Source organism: Anolis carolinensis, chromosome 1, assembly GCF_035594765.1.
Source record: "Anolis carolinensis isolate JA03-04 chromosome 1, rAnoCar3.1.pri, whole genome shotgun sequence".
Classification (NCBI taxonomy): Eukaryota; Metazoa; Chordata; class Lepidosauria; order Squamata; family Dactyloidae; genus Anolis; species Anolis carolinensis.
This window is the reverse complement of record NC_085841.1, coordinates 19,290,585-19,312,917: the sequence shown is the minus strand read 5'-3', so window position 1 is coordinate 19,312,917 and position 22,333 is coordinate 19,290,585. Positions and strand designations below refer to the sequence as shown.

At 39.0% G+C, this 22,333-nt stretch overlaps 1 long non-coding RNA gene across 1 annotated transcript in view; it reads right to left on the bottom strand.

The window, feature by feature from the left end:
* Nucleotides 1-958: 958 nt before the first annotated feature.
* The window catches only part of LOC103283053 (uncharacterized), a 33,975-nt gene continuing 12,600 nt past the window's right edge, over nt 959-22,333 (bottom strand). The window contains exon 3 of the long non-coding RNA XR_010002301.1: nt 959-1,820. This is a non-coding gene — a long non-coding RNA (uncharacterized LOC103283053). The remainder of the gene's footprint in view (nt 1,821-22,333) is intronic.

Sequence of the window (22,333 nt, the reverse complement as noted above, 5' to 3'; positions counted from 1 at the left end):
TGAACAACCTTTGGAAAGCTTGAATTGTACATTTTTCTTTCGAACATGGAATGAATAATTCCCCCCCCCCCCCCCTGTAAATCAGTTTTCACATTTGAGAGCTTTTCCTCCCTGTTTGGTTTCATTTGATTTCATTCATTTCGGGGAGGGAGAAGAAAATTAACCAATGATTTGGATTGTTCAGGGATATCGTTATTATTAATAATATTATTATGATTGTGTTTGTGTAAAATTATTTCATTTCATCTGTTTGTTTTCCTTCATTTTTATTTGCGTGTATTGTGTGCACAGTAACAGAGGCAATGAGTGCACTACTTGTGATCAATGGTACACTGAGGCACAAAAAATAAAAAAATAAGAATAATTGATTCTGATTTCAAGATTAGTCCTGTGGCATTTTCCAGTCCAATGTCTCATTTTTTCTTCCATTGGAGCCTTTCACTCATTTCATTTTTTTTTTTGGTGAATTGCTGTGTTTCTTCTATGGTCTAAGTATGTAAAGATCCCACAAAATTTGGATCTTACTTGCAGATATTATAGTCTTGAATTATGAACCATAATTCTAATGACTTAGAAACTCTTGATATGCTCAGAGAAACAGTTACTTGTTTGACTGTTTCCTCCAAAAAAGAAATTAGTATAGCACTTTCTGAAAACAATTCTTACTTTACAGAACAGTACTCTTTCAGAACATTGCATATGTTCAAAATATGTCGGACTTTGTACACATAAAGCTTTCAATTTTTCTTTCCTCTCTCAGAACAAGGAGTTTTAACAGCAAAACAGTGACCATCAATGAAAGCTGTGGATTGTGGAGTTTCCAAAACTGAATTTCTTTTTATGAAACACGGCATGAAAATTTGGTTTTTGTTCCAAAAGTCACATTGCCATGCAAATTTAACCAAATTTGAAATAAGGATTCTTGCAATTTTTGTCATTTCACAATGTTGTCCCGGTATACATTATACCATCATTTTCAGCCCCAGTGCCCACCTCTTTTATTTCCCTATCATCAGCTGACCTACATACCATGCTTTCAGTAAGTTGCCCAATAACTCACTGTTGTTGGGTATCAGGGATTGGATTAATAGTTGTAGCAGAGGATAACACATCTATTCTATCCATTATATAATCAGACAGTTGTGTGATCCAGTATCTCTCACGTACCCAGAATAGTGCAATTGGTGAACAAGATTCACCACAATTAAGCTTCATCTCAGATCTGGATGGCTTAAACAAGATTTTCCCACTCTGCTATTTTCATTAGGAAGAATACCTGAGTTGTATTATGGTGGCTTTTCAACATATTTCCATTCTCATCCAGGACCATTTGTTGCTGCACAAAAGTAGCTGCATAAAACCACAGTTTGCAGAAATTAGTTTTTAAGAGTGTATCAACAGGCTGGGAGATACTGAGAGTTGCAGGCCAAAAATGTCACGTTTCCAAACTTTATGGGCAATAAAAGCATATCACATATGCTTCTGGGTGTTTTATGGAAAACCTCTTACCCTAAGATCATGTCTCAAAGTAATCTTTGTGCTGTTTTGCGCATTAAGTTACCTTGTTCCTTACAGGGGTGTTTCACAATTGTGGATGTTGGTTTATTTCTAGCTTAGAAACCAGCAGGCTGCTTGCTGCTAACATTTAAATTATATATGTAACAAAAAATTCACATACCTGTATTTCTCTCCATCCCGCCATGCACATGCGCACCAACACACATGGTACAGAAGGCAAATGTCTTTGTCACATCACCGCTTTCTTTTTTGATGTGTTCATTGCTTCTCATGATCACCCTTTCAAAGATAGCAGAAAAAAGCTTTCTGCGAATGGAAAGTTCAGATTTAATTAAACACATGAGCAGTTTGTTCTGCTAGGAAAACCTTAGTAGAATCAACAGTGATACCTGGAAGCTCTTCAGCGTTAACAGTGTTATCTTGGCCAGTTAAAAATAAATGAGCTGCTTAACATTCCCACTCGTGCTGTGGAGATAATGTCTGAAGAGCATGCACAGTCCTCATGCCCAGTTGTCCAAGGAGAGCCCAGAAAGGCAAGCACCCATCTTGTTCCTTGCAGCCTTTTCACATGACACAGTTATAGTGTTTTGATTCCCCCTTAATTTCTACAGCTGCCCCTACTGAAATTCTAGGATTTTGTGGTTCTGGGAGTTCCTCGTTTAGCGAGAATTTGAAATGCCCCTCCTCAAATTACTAACCACAGTAATCCATAGGATGCTGGCATGAAATTACCTGCTCCAAATTAGAAACCCCATGAATCCATAATGTGATGGCATAAAATGTCCTGCTCCAATTTACAAACATCAGGATTCCAAAGGATGTTGCCATGTTAGTCACAATCAAATCACAGAGAGAAAGAAAAAATGTGAGAAAACTTCAAGACAGCCCTAGAAGTTATTTCTGCAAAGCATGGTTGCCCCGTTCAAAACAAAGTTTGTGTGTTTCTCCCCTTCTCATGCACTTTACCCACATATGGTCATTTTTGTCAGCATTAGCATGTCATTATATTCATTTGTACTCAAAATAATATTCCAAGCTCTTCACAAAGGAATAGCATGTCATGTAGTTGCAGCGTGTGGTAGAGTTACCCTTTAAACTACTTTTTAGGTTGAGGAATTCAAAAGTTTGTATCTCCCAAAAGTTCCAAGTAGTTCACACTAACAAATTCTTTTTGTGTGTTGTTGGATTTTACTTGCAATCCATTTGTCTGTTGACCTTTATCCTTGCACAAGTGAGCATTTAATTCAGCAGCAGCAGGAAGGATGGCACTAATCTGGGAACTAAAATACTCCCTATCTGTGCTTTATGCAGCCTTTTTAATTTGAGAAGCATTTTACAGTCTGTGCTGCATTCAACTTGGCAGTACCTTCCTCCCATTTAAAGCTGACCCAAGACTATTAATCCTGAAGCCAAATTAGTCCAAACAGCACCTTACAATAAAAATACGCCAATAAATAATTGCCACTTTGTCCTCCAGTAAAGGTATTCCTCCTGCCTGCATTGGCTGCCTAATCACATTGCCAATGTCTCAATACCACAAGGAGCCACAATTCTACTGTCATTGTGATTCCCATATTGCCAGTGGGGAAACTGAGACTACAGTTCTAATTATGCTTTTACCTATTAGTAGGCCCTACTAAACTCAATGAAACTTCCTTTGTAATATTTATTTATTTATTTATTTCAAATATTTCTATCCCACCCTTCTCACCCGGAGGGACTCAGGGCGGCGTACAATTGGCAACAATTCGATGCCGATACATCATTAAAAACAACAACATATAAAAAATACAACCAATTAATAGAGGAGGTGAGTGTGACATAGATGTGAGTAAAATTCTAACAGCGTGGCAGGATTGCTATTTTTCTATGGCAGAGTATTTTGCCTTATCTTGAATATTTGCTGGAAAGGAGGCAGCTAATGCTGAGACGTTGTCATGCCAGGATCACTAGCCTCCTGCCTGTTCCCACACGGTTCTCTTAAAAAGTACTGCAGGATGACCTGTCGTTTACACACCACAAAGTCATAATTTTCCCCTTTCAGTTCTGCTTCCTGCCTCTCCTGCCAGGACTTAAAAAGAATGCAATTTATTTATAAATTATCACAAACAAACCTAAGAGGTTCTTTGTTCCATCAATTAACTAAACTCAGTGACATGGAATAACTACTGCCCCTGGGAATAATCTAAAAAGGCAAGGGAGGTGAGCAAAGGAGAGCTGCCTTCCATTATTATCAGGGTTAAAAAAGACTTTGGAGCTCAATTATGTAAGATGCACTACAGGCAACTGAAATGGAGGGCGGAGGGGAGACGCTGTAAAGTACACTGAATGTCAAGAACAAAAGGGGCACACTAAACAAGTTCGGTTCAAATCAAAACAACAACAAAAAGCTATTGCTCTTTGTCTGTATATTCTGAATAAAAATCACCCTCCCACCAAGCTATCAAATCTTTGGAGTAGATCCAGAAAATAACAATACATTTTGGGGGATCTGGGCAACTTCTCCTGTGTTGGCTGCAGGAGAGATTTTGGTGTTGCCTGTCTTTTTTGTCAAGTGATTGTTTGACTTAAGGCATGGATTTCTTGGTCAATTCCTTCCTCTTTGTTGGCAGTCTCCCATCCAAATTTTAATCAAGGCTGATCCTTAGCTTCCAAGATGAGACAGGATCCAGTGACATTAAGGTATTTTGATCCAGGCATGTCTGCTTTCTTATTAAAGCTCCAAAATTACCGTATTTCATCGCATAATAATCTCACTTTCTCCCCTCTTTTAAAAAAGGGGGTGTGACTATTACGTGAAGAAAAATCTGCCTTTGATTCTCCAGTTTCTGTTTTTTGTTTTTAAAAAAAATAAAATTCCTTACCTCTGAAAGGAGGAGGAGGAGAAGGGATGATCCAGAACCAAACAAACAGCGCCATTTCTGTTTGTTGTGTTTTTTTAACTGCAGAGACATTTTGGTCTCTGAAAGTTTAAAAACTATTTAAAAAGGAAGTCTCTGAAGCTCAACTTTTCTCTCCTTTCGTTTTCCTCCAAGGAAAGGCAGTTTAAAAAAAAGGGAAATTTAGGTATCTGGAACTCGGGTCTTCCCTCCTTTCTCCAAAGAACTCCAGATTTTGTTTTGCTGCCTTGCCTTGGAAGAAGGAGGGAGGAGAGAAGAGGGGAGCTTCAGATATCTCCATTCTGTAGTTTTTAAATGGCCTTGCCTTCATAAGAAGGAAGGAAGGGCAATTATTGTGCAAGAAGGAACACGATTATTACATGGAGGTGACTATTATATGATGAAATGCGGTATTTTTGTATGACACTTCCTAGAATCCTCACCTAGCATGGCCACACTCATACATCTATCCACAGAGGAAGAGAGAGCTAGAGTGTGTTTTAATAGACTGAATGGCTGTTCAATTAATCTATGACTAGAATCCTGTCATCCCTCCACATTAACTGGAGCTAAGGGCACCGTACCCCTGCAGAAGTGAAAAACCAGATATTTCTGTTTTTAGTACCCAAAAGAATACATCTCTAGGAATTTCTAGATCCTCCAGCATGATTTCCACTAGCATTTGATGATAGAATCATACTAGAAGGGTTAGGGATTCTTGGCCATAGAGTAGCACTGGAGATTCCAAAAGACAAGAGAACATTCCAATCAAATCCATATATAATCAAATTTGCAAAAATTGAACCTGCAAATGTGAAAAGGCCATATATTATGCCATGCTGAGCCATGCTGAATGGCTGCCTAGTTATATCTGTAATGTAGACTGTTCTGTCTGTTCTATGCATTTTTTTGTTTTGCATTTTTGAGGAATGAAGAGCCCCCCTCTCCCTCTTTTTAATGACTTTATCTTTAGTTATTGTGCTTAACAGAGCCAAAATATGAAGGGTAACGTTTATGAATAGTATCAAAGTGTGCCAAAGTCTTTAGACAGAGATGAAAATTCGTGCACAACGCATAACACAAAATAGATTCACTGTGGTCACAGCACCTACTCCACATCTAAAGCAGGGAACGTGTCAAGAGAAAACAAATATATAGGGAAATGGTTCTTATGTTATTTAAAATAACCATAGCCAAGATCCTGCCTTGAGAGGGGCAATTTTAGATTATCCCCAAATATGGTTCTGCTCAGGCGGAACACTCTATCTCCTCTTTTGCCCTCCCATAGGACTCGCCTGCCCATTGCCAGCCCTTTTCCGTGTCTTTTAGTGTCTGCTAGAGACAAGGAGGCACTGGAGAAGTACTTGCCTATGTACTTACAGCCAGATGCAGAATGACAATGTTCATCTCTGGGACCTCCATGAAATCTCAAAGGATTCTGGCAAAAGGGATTAAGGCAGATCCTTCTCTGGTACCACTTTCCACATGCCACCAAATCACTGTAAATAGAGATGGGACCTATAGAAGGAAGGTGAATCTTGGGGAAGTGAGAATTCTTATGTGAAAGCGGTACTGAATTTTTTTTATTTATTTTTTTGCAATGACCATCAAAAGAGATGAATGAGCTTATGTTAGGTATATGCCTGCCTGTATCACTAACAGGATACTGGTGATTTATGTCCTTGTCTATGTACATGCTCCAATATGTTACAGAAGTCATTTCATTTCAAGACTGTCATTTGTTTGCTAAATTATCTATCTATCTATCTATCTATCTATCTATCTATCTATCTATCTGACTGAGTAATTGGAAAAACAAATGCGAGGGAAATCCCATGGAAAGAACCCCATTCATTCTGTCTCAGAAAGATGTATTTTAAAGGTTTGCAATAGTTTAACAAAATAGCAATTTCCCTCCAAATTATTTTCAAGCAAAACGATTTGTTTGCGGCTTGTTCGGCTGTGAAAGGAACAGTGCGTCTTCTGAATTTTATTAACAACTTCAGTAAAGGAACAATGCCTTCTAAAAGGGAGACTCACAAGTTGTTTTTAAAGGATTGTGTTTTCAGCTATTTAAGTATCAGTTAATTATCCCCGCACTGTTTTCTAAACTCATTAAGTGCAGGGAAACAAGGAACACAAGTAAAGAAATAAAGGAAATGGTTTGATATCACATCGGGTCCCAGTAAAGTTTAGAAACGATAACATAATGAAGGGTGAAGATAGGCAGATCCTTTGGAAAAGGCCAACAGGATCACTTTGGAAGCCTCTAGACTCCTTTTCCTCTCCTCTGTTTTTCCCTTTCATTGGGGATCCTGGACCCCTAACTTGAGCAAATATGGAGGGCTGACTATATTTTATGAGAGCTTGCAACAATGGACAGTAGATTTCGGTTGAACAATGAGAGGCACCTTTTAATAGTGGGACCAAAATTATTACTGAACTAGTGTTGGCTTTACTGCCCTTAACAACTTCTTAGGAGATGCGAGAAAGCCATTTTTGGATATAGTCTTATCACTTCAGCAATGGACTATTTCAGGAGGAGCCCAGGAAAGGCTTAAATCTACATAATTCCCACATCCCAAAGAGTACTTTATGTGCTCTTCATAAAAAGATGCATACTTCGCCCAAGCACTCAAACCTGACTCTGTAAACTCTACAATGCATTAAACAACTTGACATAATGTCTCACACCATACTTAATTCCATCTACAGTAAACTTACAGATTCAATTAAATTTACTTACATGTTGACTCTCCACTCAACAATTGATCCAATGGGCATTCCCCAGATGGAAGTAACAAACAGGATTCCACCCAAGTGTTTTAATTTGGACAGCTGTGTCCTCTTTGTTCATTATTTGGAATAATTTGCTCTGTTTGTCATCATAGGAAAAGTTGACACGATGTGCTGGGTGGAAAAATGCCTCAACTACTAAAATATTATAACTACTGTCTCAGAGTGTGGTGGAGTCTCCTTTTCTAAAGGTTTCTGTTGGGGTGTTTCAATTGTGTAAATGGGACTGGATGGCCCTTAGGGGTCTCTTCCAACTTTATAATTCTGTGATTCCCTGATACGAAATAACTACTAAAAATATTACTGAAATGTCCTGCTTTTTACCACTACTTTGCTGCTTATCTTCACATATCCATATGGTCTAGAAACTACACATGGCCTAGAAACATATCTTCACCTACCCATATGCTCCTCTTTCTTTAAAAAAAAAAGGATAAGTGAAAGTTGAGATTATCAGGAAGCTAAAGTCAGCATCCAACTTTGCTTCTTTGCCTGCATTCACAAGTCAACCCGACCCACAGCCTCCAAAGACAGGCTACTCTTGAAGTGCCATCCTTGTAAAATACCAGCTGGAGAATGCAACAAGACAGGCTGGAAGTGTTTTCTTACAACTGATAATAGTGGAGCTTGCAATATCAGCCAGGAATGAACAATTAAGCATGCCAGCAAGTTGAAGCTGTTACATACTGTGTTAACGTTTGATTGAGATATATATATATATACTGGCTATTAACGTTGACATCAAACTACCTTCAGCCCTCCACTTTTGTTCAGAGGGCATAGCACCCCTCTGAAAAAGGGGAAAACACAAAGAAAACACAGCCACATTTTAACCTAGAGAACACCTCTCTATGAATCTCTAGGCCTTCCAGCACAAAATTATGGAATTGCACTGGAATAGAGATCCTTAGAGAGACCATTTTAATAAAATTCATGAACAAGAATTGTGTTATTCTTGGTCTGTATTGCAAAGTTCCTGGCTCCTCTATTAAAACAGACTAAAAGTCTTGAAAGTTTAAAATGTTTGTAACTATCCTTAGATGAGCTGACATGGTATAGTTGTTTCGAGTGTCAGATTATGATTTTGGACTAGGGTATGAATTCCTGCTCAATCATGGAAATGTATGTGTAACCTTGCGCAAGTCACACACTCTCAACCTCAAAGGGACGCAAAGGCAAACCCTCTCTGAATCAATCTTGCAAAGTAAAACTCATGACAGGATCATCTTTGGGTTGTCATAAGCCCTGAGGTCTGACAACCCTATTATTGAGTCAGGTGATCCAAGATCCCTCCAGTCCAGCATTCTGATTCAAGTAGCAGCCAGCCAGATGTTTCTGCAAAACTCACAAGCCAGAGTCATTGGGTTGTTAGAATGAAACTCATTTTTGTGTTCATATGGAACTTCTTAAACTTGGCTTGATCCAGCTCAGGATCTAAGGCTATACGTGGTTTGAATTCTCTTTTACACAGAGAGAAAGAAAAGGTCATTTTCCACTTCTGTCTTTTGATGGAACATTAACAGCCAACAGGATGGGCTTCCATCATCTCAAGGACAAAGAGACCTCCAGTGGAGGACTTTCACTAGGGAGGAAATCTATATTCTCACACAGCCTTCTTGCTGCCTCATCACACTAGAGCATGAATCCACTTTAAATCCGGTTTCTGCCTCCTGCGAATTCTGGGGTTTGTAGTTTGGTAAGGCACAGGACCTGTCTGGCTGAGCTGTTTAAAGCTCCCTCCCTAAAGTAGATCCAAACTCTAGTGTGATGAGCATAGGGTTACATCCCAAAGCAAATAATTCCTGGTGATGTAAATTCATTGGTTGGGGATGTACATCACCTGTTGCACTCCAGCTATGCCAGACCACAACTTCCATCACCTCTATGCTGATAGGAATGGTCATCCAGCACATTGTGATGGCATAGACTTGAAGAAGATTTGACTCATTTCCTCCTTGATGAAAGTCCGAGACAGAGAGTGGAAATGTGAACCATTTTTATCACTGTGAAAGCTAGCACTGTGAACTAGGCAGGAAATGCGGTGGTTTTGAGCTGCCCACCCCTTCTGCTGCTGCCTGACTTCATTTCTTTAGGAATGCCGACAAAGCTAATGCTTCTATTACTCCGCTTTGCCATTTGTAATTAAAGAAGATAATTTAGTTCAATGTTCCATGTCAGTGCAATGCTCTGACTTTTAAAAAATAAAAGGAAATGTATCCCTGAAGAAAGCTATAGTGGTATGCCTAAGAATAATTTACTTGGTGCATTACACTCCCTTTTAAGAAAAGAAGAAGAAAAGGGACAAGATAACATCCTTTTGGAAGCGGATTAGGCTTTAGTACAGTGATTTTGTCAAAACAATGCCTTTATTTGAATTTAGATCCTGCTGAAGAGACAAAGAAATGCAGACCAGATAGGAAATCTTCAATAACTGCCTTTTAATACATTTAAAAATATCAAAGGAACAGCTTAAATCTCTTGGTTTGAGGCTAATATTAATTAGAGGAATAGAAGGCCCTATTAATCCAAATGCTAACTGCTATGCAGGCATTTTCCTTCCTAAATTATTCCTCTCAGTATATGACTATACATGTGAATCATAATTTGTACTATTAAATTGCAACTAGACTTCATGATCCAAATCAAGGTTAGCACACAGTAAGTGTCTAATTTGTAAAACTATAGTTCTAAGATCGTTGCTGGAAAAAATCCAATTATTTCGAGTTAATTCTAAACTTCGCATTAGAATAATCCCAGTCTTGTTTATAAACTATTTAGTTCTAAAGTTTGCATTGTGATAAACTGTGCTATTGTAAACACTGGAATACTTGTTCAGAAAATACTTTTTCCTGTGTTTCCATTACTTCCGGATTATATTCCAAAAGCGCCTAATGCAGTTTAAGTAAATAACCTCCCCACATGTGGAAATCTAGCACACGGGAGTACCAATCCAACCTTCTCTGCATATGTGCTAGTTCTTTGCTGCAATGAGGAGTATCTCCTTTCTTTGTATGTGTTTGTGTCAGTGTGTGCATAAGTAGACAGCTTAGAGCTAGAGCTAGAGTAGACATGGGCAAACTTCACCCCGCCAGGTGTTAGGAATTATGGGAGTTGAAGTCCAAAACACCTGGAGAGCAGAAGTTTGAACATGCCTGAGCCAGAGGCAGAGGCAGAGCATCTTTCAAGTTCAGAATAAAGCCCAAAGTGGATTCACCACCCCGCTGATTTGGGAGTTACCAGGCATCTCACTGGCTTGATATAGCAATAATGTTAGGAAATTCAGAACTAAGCAGATTATCAAAGAAGCAAATCATTCTTCCTGTTCTAATGATTTCAAAATAATGGAACTTTCTATTAAAGAACATATCACTGCTCTTGTACAAAATACTGAGCATAATGATATTTAGAGAGCAGCTTTGTTTTGGAAGGATACATCTTTTGTTTTTCTTTCGCTTTGAGGCTAGTTTGCTGGCTTAGGCTTCTTTATCAATCAAAGAAACTTGGAACTGCAATGAAATGCTTCAATATTGGAGCCAAATGGATCCACTACAGTTTTTTAAAATATATAAAAAATTAAATTAAATGAGCACCATAATAATAATAAAACTTTATTTGTATACCATTCTATTTCCCCAAAGGGACTTAGAGTGGTTTCCAACGTAGGTAAAGCATTCAATTACCAACACAGAACATACAACATAGCCATGTTCCCCTTGTTTGCGTCACAATGATTCTCTCTCATGAAACTAGACAAGGCAATATGCAAGTGGACCAGAATATTGGAAAAATTACTTGTCTGCAGTGTGGAGAAATTTCACAATCAATATGAGAAGAGAGCACAAGAGGAGAAGGGTTTATAAGTTGTAGACCAGGCATGGGCAAACTTGAGCCCTCCAGATGTTTTGGACTTCAACTCCCACAAGTCCTAACAGCTGATAGGCTGTTAGGAATTGTGGGAGTTGAAATCCAAAACACCTGGAGGGCCAAGGTTTGCTCATGCCTGTTGTAGACCAAAAACTGGCTTTTCTATTCACTGGAGCAGATGAATGGCTCCTCATAACCTTTCTTGGGAACTTCTATGCTAGCATTGCTTGGATTGCAATAGGTTGAGCAGTGACTTGAAAGAACATACACACACAAGAAGCCACAACCCTGACATATCATTGGATTTAACCAATATGAGGGCTTAATGGGTTTCTTCTCCTCCTCTATCTGATATTGACTAAAAGTAAGATCCAGACCACACTTCAGATGTGGGTGGCATATTTATATCCCATAAATCATCTTTGTCAAGCCCATGCCTAGCTACACAAAGCATAAAATGAGAACATCTTTTTTTTTAAAAAAAAACACTATTCAGAATTTAATAAAAATCTCTTTAGCCATATTCAAGGATGGGGGCGGAGGGCAGCACCAAAGCTAATATAAATTGCTTTTGAGCTCTCACCACTTGTAAATGCCTTTTTCAAATGTTCTCCAAGGTCTGAGTCATCCTTCTGTTTACAAAGGCTATTCATCTCAAAAGGAGTTTGCACCGGAGGTGGATTGGGCCCATTGGCTTCAACTTGCTTCTGTCTGCAGACGGTACTCTAATTGATTAATTGGCACGATGGATTCATTCATTAAGTCCAAATTGGAAATGTAAATCATTAATCAGAGTTTAATCAGGTCCTCCATTAAGGCTGACGGAGCTGTTTACAAGCATTTCACATGGCCTTTCCTTTTTTAAACACTTTTTGTTAAAAAAAATGGCATTATCTCATGATGATGCAAACCCCCAATTTTATGGCTGTGCTAGCTGGCATCCTAAAATGTGGTTGCAAAGGAATGCTTAGCATAAGCCAACCAAGACAGAGTGTATTTAACTACAGTAAGCCCTCCATATCAACAGATTCAGCATCCACCAATTCCACCATCCCCAGGTTTAAAATATTTTCCCCATGCCTGGTGCTCAGATAAACATAAATTTGGGAAACTGAGGGATTTTTTCCGAAAAGGGCTCAAAAATCAGAGAATCACTCCTTAGGGGAAAAAACCCTATATAAAGTAGATATAGAATTCTAGAGTTGGACGAGACCTCATGGGCCATCCAATCCAACCCTGTGCCAAGAAGCAAGAAAATCACACTCCTGACAGATGGCCATCCAGCCTCTGCTTAAAAGCCTCCAAAGAAGGAGCCTCCAGCACACTCCAGGGCAGAGAGTTCCACTACTGAACAGTGAGGAAGTTCAGGTAGAATCTCCTTTTCTGTAGTTTGAAGCCATTGTTCAACATCCTAGTCTCCAAGGCAGCAGAAAACAAGCTTGCTCCCTCCTCCCTATGACTTCCCTTCATATATTTGCACATGGCCATCATGTCTCCTCTCAGCTTTCTCTTCTGCAGGCTAAACATACTCAGCTCTTTAAGCCACTTCTCATAGGGCTTATTCTATATATATATGCCTATCCGTCTGTCTGGTTACTTTTTTGTTATAGGATGGGGATTTTTTTCCCCTTCTAATTATATTGCTAGGGACACTTTGCAACATAAGCACAAAACAGAACCAGAATTAATAATATGGTAATAATTATTTTTAAAGGATACAAAAGCAACCAAAAACTAATTTCAAATAAGACAGGACTGTGGAAAAATGGGAGATTTTAAACCAGGCATGGGCAAACTTTGACCCTCCAGGTGTTTTGGACATCCAAAACACCTGGAGGGACAAAGTTTGCCCGTGCCTAGTTTATAAAGTAATAAATGGCATATATGTGGTCTTTTGAGTGTTTTGCAAGCAGTATCTGTATATGGCAAGGCTTTGCTCCAACAAAAGAGTTTCATGTGACTCTGTTTCGTTTTAAGAGGCTTATTTTGAGAAGTTTGTACCCCATTCAGTAAAACACTTTCTAGAATGGCTAACATTCCATGCCCTTCCAAGTGCACCTATATTACACATCAACCCATCCTTCATCTATTTGATGGTATGTCCATGTTGCATACATATACATCATCTTATAACAGTTCATAGTGAGACTTGTGTGCTTCCCCTTTCATAATAAAGAGGCAGGAATTGGACTGTTCCATTCATGTATTACTTTAATCATAAGGAAAGCTACTGCCGGTGAAAGTGAAGATTGCATAGGTCAGGACCTGTGATGCTTGGAGAAATGTATTTTTAAGTCCTTTTGCTTTTTGCTTGTACATACAGCTGCTGCTCGCCACAAAGCAAACTCTGCATCTCATGGGCAAAGCCTGTACACTACTGTTTTCCTTGTGATATGACTTTTCACTTCCCAACTGTTCAGCCTTTCGAATGTCTTTTGTGATTATTTGTCCTGAGTTCAGTGGTACAATGCAACTACACTATTGAGAAAGCCATATTAAATGTTGGTAGAATGACTATTTGCAGGAAGGAGACATTTCCTACATGCCAGATATAAGTACTGGTTGGTTTATTTAAGTCATATTTGAGAAATATTTTATTTATTGAGAAATAACTAACACTGTATTTTCTGTACAATCATGTATAAAGATCTCCGCATTCAATGTAACCAGTGATATATAGTGAACTGAAAATCATGGAGTTGGTTGGCTAGGGACAAAAAAACTTTCCTTCCTTCCCAAATCATAGATTTGCACCTTGCTTCTTGAAAAGAAAAAACCTATACAGAATTTGTAAATTTCATCATGGTAGAATCCAGTATTAATATAGTAACCAGGGTCTGCTAGTATCCTCCATTGTTTCTCCTAGCAAACGTGGCAAATGTGTAATGCAAATGAAATACAGCTCTCTATCACAAGTTCAGTGTGTGTTCAAAAACATGCCATATGCATCCTTTGTTTACTACAGTTAACACCAGTGTAACTTGGCTGCCAAATAAAGAATGGCAAGAAGTAACTGAGTGAAGATGGATGGACATTAAAAGACATCAAATCAAAAGACAATTACCACAAGAACAAAATCAGTAGCAAGGGATTAACCAGAGACTGCAAAACATATACATGAGTCTGGCTATGTGTCAAGAAACTCTCCGCAAACCAAGATTTAGGTTTCTACATGTTCTTGGTACCAAAAATTGGCACACGCCACCAATCAGCATCTTGGCTGCATTAAACATCAATGAGAGACCTTTAGCATTACAACAGTGCTGAAATGTTGTTGGATTATCTGTTGCTATCATCTGTGACTGGCTGGAGAGATCCAATATCTGGTGGATCACAAGTTCTCCAACACAATCCATTAGATGGTTAAAGAAAAAGGCTGGGGGTATCAACTAGAAAACATGCTGTGAAGGTAGTCAACGATTACAAATATTTTGCTCACTCTGTTTATTTCTGTACTAGTTCTACATCCAAGGCTGCATTCACATTTCCTTTCTTGAACAGCAGTTGGTAGGTGATAAAAGTAACTTCAGGAGTAAAGTAAAATATTTCTCTTTTGTTCTGTCCTCACTGTCATCTCAGCGGGGGTTAAATTGCTGCTGACTTTGGTGCAGTCATACCAACTGAGATTAAGCTTTTTTAGTGAAGCTACATCTGGAAACCCTGGTGGCGCAGCGGATTAAACCACTGAGCTGCTAAACTTGCTGACTGAAAGGTCAGTGGTTCAAATCCGGGGAGTGGGGTGAGTTCCCGCTGTTAGCCCCAGCTTCTGCCAATCTAACAGTTAGAAAACATGCAAATGTGAGTAGATCAATAGGTACCGCTCTAGTGGGAAGGTAATGGTGCTCCATGCAGTCATGCTGGCCACATGACCTTGGAAGTGTCTAGGGACAACGCTGGCTCTTTGGCTTAGAAATGGAGATGAGCACCAACTCCCAGTTGGACATGACTAGACTTAATGTCAGGGGAAAACATTTACCTTTACTTTTACATCTGGAGTTAGCCTGTCGCTCAAGAGTAGAGATGTGAACGCCTCCTAAGAGGTAGAGAGGTTTTGCATATGCTGCTGCTGTTTCTTTTTAAAAACTGTATGATCTTCTCCAATGACAGCCACTGTTGTTTGTTTTTAAAGAAACTGATGAATATTATATGGGGATGAATCTGACACTGTTGAAATCACTGAGCAGAATTGTGATATCAAAAAAATGTACGAAACTAATATATTTTTATATTTGTGGTGTTTGCCTATTAGCATATAACAGTAATCAAGTATTGGTGTACCTGAAATGCAAGAGTGAAATATTCAGAGTTATACAAACATGCAGAAAAATATTTGTAATATTATCAAATTCTGGTGATTCATTAGGGGGGAAAATAGTCTGCCAAAGATCCTTCTCTAGCGATCTCTAATGCGTAGTTTCTCTCTTATGCTATGGATATCATTGTGGAGATATAGCTCAGCTACCCCTATCACCTGTTCTCTTATTTGAAGCTCATTCTTTTGCATGTGAAGGACGACAATGGTAAGCACCTTCATTCTATGATAGAATGGATCTTTGATTGTATAAGTGACTGATAATTAATACTTTGCTTTTAAAAAATATTATAGGCCATAAGTGTTGGATGGAGTTGTAGCTTACTGCATGGATGAGTGGAAGCAAATTATGTCTCACAATGGCACACTCCAGCCTTGGCAATCTTTGCACAAAGGCAATCCATGCACAAAGTATTGTTGGAGCAAAAATCCCATCCTGTTCAACAACCCAGTTGACACATGCCAATGAGATCCTGACCAAGAGCTCAACAAGCACAATGGCAGCTTGTGTTCCCACCTCTGTGCTCATGGAAATGGCCTGCTTCTTCTAATCATTGGTTCAGCGAGTGGAAACTAGTGGGGATCCGTGAGGGCTCTAAGAATGGAGGCATCAAGAAGCAATGTTCCACCTTATGCTTCCATTGCATATTCAGTATAGCAGTTTCCATTGGTGAAGATGTTACCAAATAGTTGAAAAAGTGGATGTCTCATCAGTTGTCCAAAATGCTGGTCAGGGCTATTTTTAATGGAAGTGATGTGGGCTCCTAAATGAAATGAACTGTAGTTTTCTGTGCTAACAAAATCTTCAAAACTTCAGTTCTCGGGACACTCAAGGAGGATCTGTAATAATTATTCCTGATTCAACTTAGAAGTGTTAATATCGTTGCTGCCTTCAACTGGGGTCAATCTTCACTTCTAAGCAGGCTTTAACAGGATAATAGTCCATATAGTCCAGAACTGTCACCAAGAAAGCCTCTTGATGTCTTAATGGAGGGGTGAGATGAATGGCTTGAAATTTGTTAACTGGCTCCATAATTGTGTGGAGGTTTGCTATCATTTAAGCAGCTGAGGAGGGAAAGGAAAGGGAGTGAGGCTGTTAGGAATTGTGGGAGTTGAAGTCCAAAACACCTGGAGGGCCCAAGTTTGCCCTGGCTGATGTACAATGTAGAATTAATGCAGTTTGACACTGCGTTAACTGCCATGGATCAATGCTATGGAATTGTGAGTGTTGTAGTTTGACAAGGTCTTTAGCCTTCTTTGCCGGACCCAACTATGACTTCCATGATGCCATAGCATTGAGCTATGGCAGTTAAAGTGGTGTCAAACTGCATACATTCTACAGTGTAGATGCATCCTGAGAAAGAAGGCAGAAAGAGAAAGGGTGGCGGGGGATGTTTGCTCTGATCTTACTGACCCTTGCCTTCACTATAACCATCTGAAGAAGGAATCGGTGAAGACATTGCTCTTCAACTTAGCATCCCAGTGTGTGCATAAAGGTCCCCTACCCCAACACAATTTCCACTTTGCCCATGTACATGAACTGTTTCCATCACATCGGATGGGAATGCCCCACAATTCAGCAGGAATTCAACTTGTGCATCAGTCTGAATTGCTGAGATAATGGGGCTAAACTTTCCATACTGAGATGTGCTTCGAAAGGCCCATGCATGCACACAAATGCTGGGTCCAATCCATTAGCAAAGCTTCCCTATAACAAAATAGGACTGGATGGTAGACAGGAAAATAGGTAAATAAAGATCTGCTTATATATTAGTTACTTCCTATTGTGGCTATAGAGCAGGCATGGGCAAACTTTGGCCCTCCAGGTGTTTTGGACTACAACTCCCACAATTCCTAACAGCCAGTAGGCTATTAGGAGTTGTAGAAGTTGTTGTCCAAAACACCTGGAGGGCCAAAGTTTGCCCATGCTTGCTATAGAACAGAGGCAACCTGGAGCAATTATACCAAATTCAACCCACACAACCGAGGGCTTTTGCAAGAGACAGAGAAAAGAGAACTCATCCATGACATTAATTTTCACCTATGGTAGCATGATGCAAAATTAAGTGGCTTTCCTTGACCATTGTGAGTTTTTTAACTTGTTTCTTTCAATAAGATAAACTCTGACATGATTTTTTTTTTCAGAATGGGAATGTGGAACATTTTATGCTCAGGTATTTTATTTCTGAGCAGAGCCATAGTTTCTTATTTAAAAATAATAATAAAAGGAACTTTATAAGAATTCATTGGTAGTAAAGACAATAGCGTACCTAATCCGCCAAAGCACTGAAGTGGGTGCTTTGTTTTTCAGCTGGATCAGGGGGTCTACAAAATACTATCATGTACAAAGTGTATTTTCTAAGTTTCAATGTTTGTGTTTTGTGATTAAAGATGCTCAAACTGGTCAGTCTTTAAAAACAAAGTAAACCTACTATAATAATACTGTATCTGTCAAGAAGCTGGACATTAAATGAACACGATGTTCACCTAGCATTGTTGTTATATATCATGTGAATTTTAAAATGGTTAGCAGTTTTTGTAGCCATGGGAACTACATGAAGATGGAATCCTAGTACTATGTACAATCATCTCTATGTGTCCACTAGAACCCAACTGCAGCATGACGGATCTATGAAAAACCATTCATGAAGGTTGACTCAAAAGGAAAAGAAACAATGGGTTTATAATCACTGTGCATTTTGTTAACCAAGTGAATTCAAATAGTTTTATTTTTACCAAAACTGATGATCTTTATTCCAGTGTAAATGCAATTACTGATGAAACGTTTAAAAAAAAGAAAACAAAATTATATGTATATTATTTGGATGGTTTCTATCATCTTTGTCTAATAATACATTATAATGAAACATGTTGAAAGGTGTGTCATAACAACGTACAAAAATAAATGACTTTTTTCCTGCATGCTTGCCTGAGGTATGTTGTGATTTGAATTGCCTTATGCAAAATGAAACAAAAAGAGACAAAAAGGTTGTATGTTGCTGCCTAACCCAGAAATGCTTGGACATTGTTTCATCACATTACATGTGTATTGGATGCCGTGTTATGTCGAAACTCGGACACATTGTCTGTCATTCTATGTATCTTGTGGGAGACCTTTGATCATGTCAAACTGTACTATGTAAACTTCTCATTGCCTGAAAATAGTCAGAGCTGTATAATTCAGTGTCTCCAACTTACTGTTTCCTAATCTTAACACATTTCCTAACACTTAAATATAGATGTTTGTAAATTCTTCATTCATTTTGTCTCTTCTGATGTATTTCAACGTCAGGCTTCCTATATCATAAAGGGAGCAACAGTCTTCCATTGCATTTAACAACTCTCTGAAACATCGTTGTCTTTTCACAATCTATGTCGACCCAAATTCCATTCAAATAATGAGCAATGAATTATGATTATATATAATTTGCCTCTATAGCAGGCACAGGCAAACTTTGGCCGTCCAGATGTTTTGGACTTCAACTCTCACAATTGTGAGAGTTGAAGTCTAAAACACCTGGATGGCCAAAGTTTGCCCGTGCCTGCTCTATAGTCTGGTTTTCGCATGCTCTCGTATATTGGTATTCTATTCTCTTGCTTTTCTTATCCCCCCCTTGACTCCATGGGGACTGAATAAATAAGTTACTGGTTGCTACTTTAAAAAAAACAAGCTACCCTTCTACAACAGTGATGTCAATTAGAGAGTTTTTCCAGTGTTTTAGAGCCATGGCTAAGTTTCAGCAAAGAACAGGTAAAAGTGGGCTTTGCAAACTTCACCTTGGAACTTTATGATTCTTTTTGGGCCATTTAGCTCCTACATTTTCAGTTCTAAATGCAACTGATTCCCCCTCCATGACACCATGGTTACAATCCACATTGCAGACATAGGTAAGGCCCTTCAGCGGCTGACTAATCATATCTGAGTTTCAGGACCTCATACCATCAGAGAGGGAAGGAGGAGGGAATTGTCTCCTTACTATAGCATTTTGTTCCGTTTATAAGGAAAACTGATAATATATTTATTCCTATTACACGCTATGTACTTTGTCCATTTCTACTGTTCTGAGCTATCATACGAGCGAATATAGTCTCCACCTATTCCACATTTCTTCTTTCTTATTGGAAACTGGGCTGCTCCGAGTTTTCCAGGCTGTATGGCCATGTTCCAGAAGCATTCTCTCCTGACGCAGCATGTTATTTGAGAACACAGAAATGCTGGACCATTCTAACAACCACAATGCCAGACTACACAGAAGAGCCATTGAAATGCACAAGCATGTAGACAATTTCAACAGAAAGGAGGAAACCATGAAAAGGGACAAAATCTGGCTAAAAACTCTAAAATCAGGACAGTAAATAAAGAACAACACTCAAAAACAGGGGAATTCCAGACAGGAAATAATCAGGACCAACTAACACCTCCCAAAGAAGGATTCCCCCAGGCAGCAACAGCCAGGCCTTGAAGCTGCAAGGTTATTCAATGCTAATCAAGGTGACAAATTGCAACATTCACATATGCCTCAAGCAGACAAGAGTTTTTTCTACCACCCTGGACATTCTAAAGATACATAAACCTCACTTACTTAGTTTCCAAAAGACCCCTCCATCTCTGAGGATGCCTGCCACAGATGTGGGCGAAACATCAGGAGAGAATGCTTCTGGAACATGGCCATACAGCCCAGAAAACTCACAGCAACCTAGTGGTTCCGGGCATGAAAGCTTTCAACAACACAGAAACTGGAAATTTAATGGCTGTGGAAGTTCAAAATCTCAGTCTAAAAAATGGAGAAATATAGCCATAGCAAAGTGTTGATTTGTCAAAATTGTGTCATTCCTGAAGAATATTTTTTTTAATTACCATACAAGTAATGCAAAAGGATTACTGGCAAGAAAAGGCGCACCGAGGCATATTTTGAGAACACCCACACTCTTTAACGTCACTAAAATCATCTAAGATGGGGAATATCTGATTGTTGTAAATTAAGTGCCTTTACCCATTTTTGTGCAAATCAGGAGCTCTGACATCAATTGCTACCCGACTCCTAAAACTTCAGTTTCTCTACACCTTAAACACATTTTTAAGATGAAGTCTCATGGGGAACATCCGGAAGTAGTTTTGTATGATGGGCTCTGTAAGACTCTGTTTTTAAACTGTCTTTAAAGTGAATAGAAACAGCGAGGGACTCTGCAGCTGATGAGATCCTTAGTCTCAATTCAAAGAACTATCTGGGGTGCTAAATGTATTTTGAGGCTACGATCTGACACCTTTTTGCAATATCTAGAGCAGATTCCCTGCCCTGGGGACATGGAAGCCACCAGGCACTCATTCAAATCTCATTAGGAGACATCAAAGAGAAATCAAGACTCGGTAGAGATCAAAAATGCCACTCCAGTCTTTGGACTGTATTGCATTAACCCACGATTCCACTACAGTCAGGTCGATAGTGGATATATACTGCATTGGAACACTCTTGATATCACAGTTCTCTCTTCACTAGTGCAGTTGTGTCTGTGTGTCGATCCATCTGTCTGTTATGTTATACAAATCTACATACTTGATCGCAGCGTCATCAAACTTGATGTGTTATCTAATCAAGGGGGGAAAGATTCTGGATCCTGTTTAACTAAATCAATTGGAAGAAATACTTCAGAACTCTATATTTTATTTTATTACTTTAGAGCACATACTTATGCACCATTTTTGACCAAACTTGGTATTTCCACTGAGGGTAACTTCACAAATGTGTTTGTGCAAATTTAAGACAGAAGGGCAAATTTCAGAAAATTCCTACTTTTGGACTATTTTATATAGAATTTAATGTGAAACGTGTTTTAAGATTTGAGGCACCAACGCTATATTGACTTGATGTTAATATTGGAATACAGGAATTAAAAGCAAATTAAGAGCAATACAGGCAGTTCCCAAGTTATGAACAAGATAGGTTCTGTAGGTATGATCCTAAGTTGAATTTGTATGTAAGTCAAATACCTTGTCCAATTCCGCAATTGAAGGGAGATGTTGACAAGCTGGAATGTGTCCAGAGGAGGGAGACTGAAATTATCAGGGATTTGGAGAACAAGCCCTATGAGGAGTGACTTAAAGAGATGGGCATGTTTAGCCTGCATAAGAGAAGGATGAGAGGAGACATGATGCCCATATGTAAATATGTGAGGAGAAGTTATAGGGAGGAGGGAGCAAGCTTGTTTTCTGCTGTCCTGGAGACTAGGACGCTGAACAATGGCTTCAAACTACAGGAAAGGAGATTCCACCTGAACATTAGGAAGAGCTTCCTCACTGTGACAGCTGTTCGGCAGTGGAAGTCTCTCTCCCGGACTGTGGTGGAGGCTCCTCCTTTGAAGACTTTTAAATAGAGGCTGGATATCCACCTGTCGGGGGTGCTGTGAATGCGATTTTCCTGCTTCTTGACAAGGGGTTGGACTAGATGGCCCACGAGGTCTCTTCCAACCTTATGACTGTATGATTCTATGATTTTTAAGTGCAACCCCAGCCATATATTTATATTTATATTTTTATATATATGCGCATGCATGCTTTGGATAGCATAGGGAAGGTTTAACACCGCTGTGATGTTTATTTTGCTGACTGTTCATAACATTTCGCCTCAACTGGATTCTGATCATTATTGTGGAAACAAGGATTGGTGACAAAGCTTCTGTGGGTATACCTTTTCCCCATAATAACTCTTTTGGAAGTGAATTTCCCTTCCAAGGGGTAGATTTCTTTCACTTTCTATTGTTTCACCCCCATTCTTAACTAGGAGCCATTTGCAAGTCGGATGTTTGTAACTCAGGGACTGCCTGTATAGACAAATAACCTATGGTACCCCCGTTTGACTATATTATAAGAACAGCTTTGTGGATACAGTATTATTTCTTTCAATTTTTTTCCAGTTGTCTGAGTGTTCTGGTTGCTCACATTTCGATTAACTGAGAATCTACTATA